This window comes from Pezoporus flaviventris, unplaced genomic scaffold, assembly GCF_033815535.1.
Source record: "Pezoporus flaviventris isolate CSIRO_AGI_PZ_B2104156 unplaced genomic scaffold, CSIRO_AGI_Pfla_v1 ptg000013l, whole genome shotgun sequence".
Lineage (NCBI taxonomy): Eukaryota > Metazoa > Chordata > Aves > Psittaciformes > Psittacidae > Pezoporus > Pezoporus flaviventris.
In genome coordinates, this window is record NW_026892561.1 from 35955170 (window position 1) to 35962318 (window position 7149).

The 7149-nt window shown below is 40.9% G+C and overlaps 1 long non-coding RNA gene across 1 annotated transcript; it reads right to left on the reverse strand.

Moving 5' to 3' along the window:
- Positions 1–533: 533 nt before the first annotated feature.
- Positions 534–2059, reverse strand: LOC133268933 (uncharacterized). The gene is made up of 2 exons (XR_009743225.1): positions 1949–2059; positions 534–829 (listed from the first exon to the last, which is right to left on the reverse strand). It is a non-coding gene; the product is annotated as an uncharacterized LOC133268933 (long non-coding RNA).
- Between the last annotated feature and the right edge of the window lie 5090 nt (positions 2060–7149).

Here is a 7149-nt window from a genome sequence, read left to right on the forward strand (position 1 = left end):
AAGGCAGTTGGGTTTGGTTGCAGGTTTTTTTTTATTATTAACTAGTTGATAAGTTAATTCCATTGCAATTATATATTCACGGTCCAAATTCTTCTTTCACGTCATGAGATGCTTGCGTAATTGAAACAGTAGATAAACCAGTGGATCTAAAGATGAGACATCGTAGACTGATAAAGATGCATGTCCGCAAATCTGGAAGAGTTTTCGGATTGCAGAATAATGAGAAACACCAGTCTATTGACTTTAGGTTGTGTAAACATAGATGGAATAAATTAGCCTGATTAACATATTTGGGGTTTAAAGGTTTATTTTATATATATTCTGTGATTTCTGGGAACTCTGCTATATGGTGCAAGGCTGTTTGCAGGAAAGAATGAATTAGAAATGCTCTTAATTTTTAATAGCCCTCTTCACTGAAACGTTAAGTCACATGATGAAGAATAACCAAAACCTGAATGTATCTTCCGTGGATTGTATTTTGAAATTGTGGCATGGCATATGCCACATTTTAGGATAACACACTGCCAAAATGATCATATGTATTGTTTTGAGTATTAAGAAGACCAGAGGATGGTTCTTTGGTGAGGATCACTTCTAGGAACAAACATGCCTGTACTGCTGATATCTGTAGTGCTAAGCAAACTCATGATTCCTTAGAAAATCACACTAGTTTACCTTGTAAAAAGAGCTGTGTTCAGGTATTTAGTAAGACAAATTTTGACTGGCTTCTCAAGTTTGCAACATGGATGAAGCCCACAGGTTCTTGATGCAGATCTAGCAGGACAGTCTGGATGATGGCAGTGATGGCTCCCAGTGGAGATGAAGATCCCTGTCAAGCACAGTGCATTCAGTGCTATGAGCACAGGTGGCTTTAGGAGGAGCCAGTAACCGATGATTAATTGAACAGTTTCTGGGAGCTGCACTTCATTGAGTTTTCTTGTTGTGTCATAGTGATTCCTCTTTCAGCCATCTTGCAAGGCTGTGAACAATATAAGCTATTTGGCTTGTGTTCAGAAAGTGTTGCCCTTTACGTCCCACTCTGCTGAGCCACAGCAATTGCCTCGGGAAGTTCTGGGAGATGCCTTCCACAAACCCCGTGCTTCTTTGGCCTGTGTCATGTATAACCTGGGAGCTGAATGTACCTGACCTCCTCGTCGTGGAACAGATGCCTTTGGAGCCGTTGCCACTAACTGTTAGCTGGGCCCCTAAAGGAGAGAGGACCATCTGGTCCTATGAGTGTAAAAGCAACGTGCTTTTTTACACATGACCACTGAGAGCATTTTGAAAGGTTCATAAATTTGATGTTTCAGTCCAAGAAGGGCAGCTATTATTCAACAGAAAAGCAGACAGAGAAACAGATTGAGAAGCCTTGACTGATAGCACAGTCTACACATGGTGTTCAGGCCAATGTAAGCACTTTTCATGGCTTTCTACAGCCTGCTATTGCTTCTGTGGCAAGCATTCAGAACTTGAAAACTCTCCATACTTTACCTGCTATGTTAAATAGACTTTCATGACATTCACAGTGGATAGAGAGCATGTGTAATCTGGCTCCCAGTTATAGCATAGCGACAGGAACAGGCACAGGGAAAATATTTGCTGTAGCTGGTATATAAATCTTGCTTTTTCTCCCCCTTCTCTGTCTGATTGTCAGAACGTGGCTATTTTGCATTTGTGAATCTTGGCTTGCAATAAGGGGAAAAGGTTTAAATGGTATTGCATGCAGCAACCTGCCATCCGGGTTTACTGCAAGTGACTCAAAAGCAGATGCTTCTACCAGGCTCCTGCCAGGCTTTCAACCTGAGCTTCACAACAATCCTGCTCTTGCACTCACCAGCTTTGTCAGTATCACAGAAAACTAGCCAGACTGCTCTGTTCAACTATATTATTATTTATGCATGGCCTTATTAAACTACTGCCAACCTTCAGGTGAGAGTTTAAGTTATACTTGTCAGCAGGGATGGCTTAAGAGGAAGTGGCATTCAGCCTGAGCTGGAAAACAAAACTGAGGTTGGCTCAAGTCTTTTTCCAGGGAAAAACTGAGTGACTCGAACCCCTTTGAGATGAACTGAACTGGGTGTGCTTCCCTTCCATTCTAGTCCACATTTTCCAACCCTGGCCATCTCTCTGGGAGGGGAGGAGGACCAGTGAGACCATTGTCAAGCATTAGCCACAACTGCTTGTCCTGGAATAAATACTCTGTTGTGGAGACTGTGAAGGCTGGTAACTGGGGTGGAGACAGTCTTTGAATGTTGTGTCATGCTGTCCTGTGCAACAGCGTTTTCCTAGCAATTGTGGAGTCGCAATGGAAGGCACTCCTTTCTGGAATGCTGTTAGAGGGTATTTCCTCACCTCACCTCCTGAATCACACAGAGTCTTTGCAGAGAAAGGTGAAACGACATTTTCCCATGGAAAATTGACAGTAATGGAAGGCCACTCAAACAGTTTTGGTAGTTCCGGTAAGATATATCAGTGGTGATACCTTACCAGATTTTTGCCTGGTTTCTAAAGACACAGGCAGTGATCTGAAAGCTAAGTGGAGACTGAGAGGACACAGATAATTTGAAATACAAAGGATAAAGATAAATATAAATACAGCTACATGCTCTGTGGCTGTATATAAACCTGCTGAGTGCATGGGAGCTGGTAGCTGTTAAGTGGTAAAGTTCAATAATTGGAAGCAGTGACCTTGAAACAGAACCAGATGTAGCATTGGTGGTAACCTGAGAGGTAGAGTAAATTATCCTCGGTGCAGCATACACTATTTAATCATCCTTTTCTCAGTACCTGGGCTAGTCCCCTGAGATACCACCAGTACTATTGTTACAAGAAGGTTTGTTTTTTTTTGTTGCCATGGATTTCTTGCTAATCTTGGTAATCAGATTTTGATTTTGTTTGGATAGGTGAATGTTACTTAACATGTATTTTGATGTATCCATTAATTTTTAATTGCAGATAGGTGTGTTTTGGTCAGTTCTTGTGTCAATGACTGTACTAATTAGACAGTTATGACCCAAGGCCGTGAGTTCTTGCAGTTACAATTTGCGTAGCTGCTTCCATATTCTAAATGTAGTTTGGATATCTTGAGCTTCATAAGCTTCTGTGAGAAGTATTGATTCTGACTCCGATTAAGCCAGGGAGGATTTTGCTACAAATTTGTAGGTGGGATTGGATTTACAGTAGCATAGATGAAACCAGGTCTGTTTGAGACCCTGCTGCAAGTAAGTTTGTGTGTGTGTTTATATATATTTCATATATATGGTGATATACTGATCTCAAGCAGGAAATACAGAAGGAATTTCCTGCATAAAATCACTCTTGAACACACTTTATGTGATATTGTGTTTGATTTTGTGTTGTGCCATTGTATTGAGGACTAGAGAGAAACTGGTAAGCTGTGGACCAAGTTCCTTTTATTTCAAAAGAGAACAAAGAAGAATGAGTTGAAAAATGTCTCCCTTCATGTTACCCCAGTCTTCACTGTGGTGAAGGATCACAGTAGTACAAGCTGTCCTCTGGAGAACACAGGAAAGCCCCCCAGTTCTGATACCAGTGTAGTGAGCCCAGGTAGACAGAGAGGACAGACCCCATTCCTCTTTGGTAGCGACTCACATGGGCAACATCTTCTCTGTGGAATGCATGGATATGGAATGCATGTCAGTGGGATGCTAGGAGAGGAGGGCTGCATAAATGGGTCCGTGTATATGCAAAGTAAAAGCCATCATCAGCCTTTTGACACAGGAGAAATTAATTCCTTTTTTGTATTCACAGATGTCTGTCAAACCAGGAGGGTAGCTGTGCGGTGAGGCATGTGAAAGCAAAGGGAAAAATGTCTAAGAGAAAACTCAGTATCGTGGGCTTCCCTGTGACAGTGTTTTCCTGTCCCAGTCCCAGCTGCCAGACTTCCTCCTGGTCTCTGAGCGTGGGCTGGAAACATGCACGGTTCCCCTAGTGTCTGGTTTGACCTTCGTTCTCTTCCTGACGTTTCTGTTCAGATAAGAGCTTGTGACAGATGTAGTTTGGCCTAGGTGGTATTTTAAGTTGCACATTGACTGTGAATACAGAAAAGCAAATTACCCTGATGAACAGTATTTAAGAGAAGTGGGCTGGAAGGCATGTTAGAACTAAAGCCTTTGCCTGGGGCTACTGCCCTCAGGGTCACCTGACTTGTCAGTGCTTGCTGGAGATTCTTTCTCTTTACTGGGATGCAAACATCAAGTGGTGGGTGCATGATCTTAAGGGAAGGTAGGTTCCAGAGATAAGGCCTGGGCGTTCTTATCCTTTGCTAGATACCAGTGCAATTGAGAGGAAAAACCTTCTGTGAGTTCATTAACTCATTCATGTAGGAATAAACTGTGGCCCGAGTGGCCCCAAACACGAAGCAGGAATAATGCTTAAGATTTCTGTGGAGTTGCTTTGCTTTTACCCTGGAAAAGAATGCCCGTCTCTCTTTCTCATGTTTCTTTCTACACATGGAGGAGATGAGCGCAAGGGAGCATTAGCTCTTAATTTCTGTTGCTTGTTTGTGTTGCTGGTAACAACATTCCCTGTATGCTAACTCTTCAACACCATGCGGGCTCCTGTGGTAATGAGGAGATGTGAGCTGCACATCGGTTGAACTGAGTATCTCTCTCCAGCTGCATCCCTGCTGCTTGGCTTCATATCCTCAATTTGTGTTGTCCAGCTGCATTGTTCACATGCTCCACAGAAATGACACAGTTGTGGCCCACTGGCTTTTTGGTTCTCCCACCCATCTTTCTGTAAGGGATGTGTCTGACTTAAAATCATCTTTGCTCTAAAATCCCTTATGTGGAAATGGTTCATGTGTCGCAGAGGAAAATAATGGACCGTGGTTTGCAGGAAATAATATTAATCTTATACTATTGATACTCGGAATATCTGGATGGTATAGGTAACTTCAGTTTTACTTCCAGATCACCTGCGCAAAATGACAGATCATTACAGATCACCAATTTGTGATTGTGTAGGGAGGCAGACAGACAAGAGACAGGAAGGCTGTCTTCTCTGTGGAACTGGGTAATTCCTATCTCACATTTTAGATCAAATTTGGAAGACTCTTACAATTTTGAATTTGATCAAATTTAAGAACTGCAATGGATCACATCTTCCAGGATGTACGTCTCATGTACTTAGATGTGATTCTGTACAGCTTTTGATTGACAAGGAATGCTATTATGTACTGCATTCATTTTAATCCATCTGGTGTGAGACTGGGATGCTTAATGCCTCATAGTTATCTCACTCATAACTGCAAACATGCTTCCAGCAGGCTAGTCCATCTCCTATGCTGATTTTACTGGGAACGTTTGTTAAGAATGGGGTCAGAGTCCATGTTTACACTTCCTCTTCAGTTATTTGTTTATCTGTCCTCTGCTTGAATTCTGTTCAAAAGAGAGATTTTCGTGACTGAAGAGTATTTTTTTTTTTTTCCCATGCTGAGCTCTGATGATAGCAAGAATCAAGAAGTTCTAAAGGAAGCAGCAAGTTGGGGTTTTACCTTTCTGATGCCTAGAATTCTCAATTATGACTTTTGGGTTGGGTTGGGTTGGTTGATGTTTTGTGTTGGTTTTGGGTTTTTTTTGCCATTTTTTTTTTTCCCCAAAATGAATCAAACTTGTAGGTTTTAGTTATATGTTAAGGATCTAGTTACATAACCTGTATGTATCTGTGGTTCCCACTGACTTCTGTGGGAAGCCTTGCTGGAAGAGTAAATGCAGAATTGAGTTATCTTACCAAAATCTTTCTTAATCCACAATTAAGACAGTGCATTATTTTGTCCAGTGTGTCTTGAATTGCTGGTGGCTTGACCTTACAGTCTCTGTGTTTCTTGTGGCCAGCATGAGGCTCCATAGATTCTTGGAGAGTTTGTCCTTGTGGGCAACATGCGATTACATGTTAGCAGCCTTACCTGCAGTGGATTTATTACCTATCCACTATGTTATAGTGGAGAGCAAAATCTGCTCAGTTTGCCTTTCCACTGTTGGAATTGTTCATTGATTAACAAATAAATTAAGAAATGAGACAGCTCATGCAATAGTAAGTCTAGTTTCTCACCAGTTCTGTGAAAGTTGTATTCTTTTTACGAACCAGTTGAAAATGTGTAAAATATTGGCTGTTTTGCGAATTGTATGCTGTTTGTTGACATCCCTATGCTATCCAAAGAGAAGCCCATGGAGGCAAGGACACGACATGCTATTTCTGTTAGAAGACTATTACTACTGTTTGTTTGGATTTTTTTTTTTTTAGCTTGAATTTCTTTGCTAGAGTTTTGGGGGGAGGACAGACAGCCCCTAACACCTTCTTCCAACCTCTTTGCCCCTTCAGTTCTTACTTTGCTTTGCCGCTTTGAGAAGCTTACCCTGTGCCTGTTTTCAGAGCATTCACGAGAGGTGGTGCATTTTTCATACTCCTCTCTCACCCTCCACCAAATTACCTTGTAATCATGAAATTTGCATTAGGTACAACAGCAAATTGGTTGCTCTGTAAATAAACATCCAGATGGTCTGAAACGGTTTGTATTACATAGTGTTTGTGGCTGGTAATTATTGATTTGTTGTTACCAAGTTTGCCAGGCCAGGAATGGAATTATACCGCATCCACTTCAAATGATCCTTGACACTGAAAATCTTGCCTATGGGTATGGTCTGTCCCTCCTTATAGCATAGTTCTTGTCATTGTCATTATGTGATGGCTGTTTAGGCAGGGCTTTGTTGCTGAATTATTACTAAACAAAAGGATATTCTTGCTATTCCTTCATTTAGTTATACCTGTTTTTCTTGCAGACAAAGTTTTCCCAGCCTAAAAAACAAGCTAGTTACTCTCGCATTGAAAGCCCATGTGTTTTCAGGTATAGTGTACTAGTATCCTGCCAAGAGCAGAGTTGGAATTTTTAAACTATTTCACAGATGTATCCTTTATTATACTCTACGCTTTAAAGTTTATTTCCTGAGATTTGACATGGACCATTTCTTTTTCTCGACATAGTTATTTAAAACATTCAAGATATATTTTTATGGAAGAATTTGACAGTCTAGATTTCAGAAGTTAAAACAAATTTTAAACATATTCTAAATGAGTTCTTTTTGTTTCAAAACAAGCAAGACAAATCTTCATTGTTTTTTCAGGAAT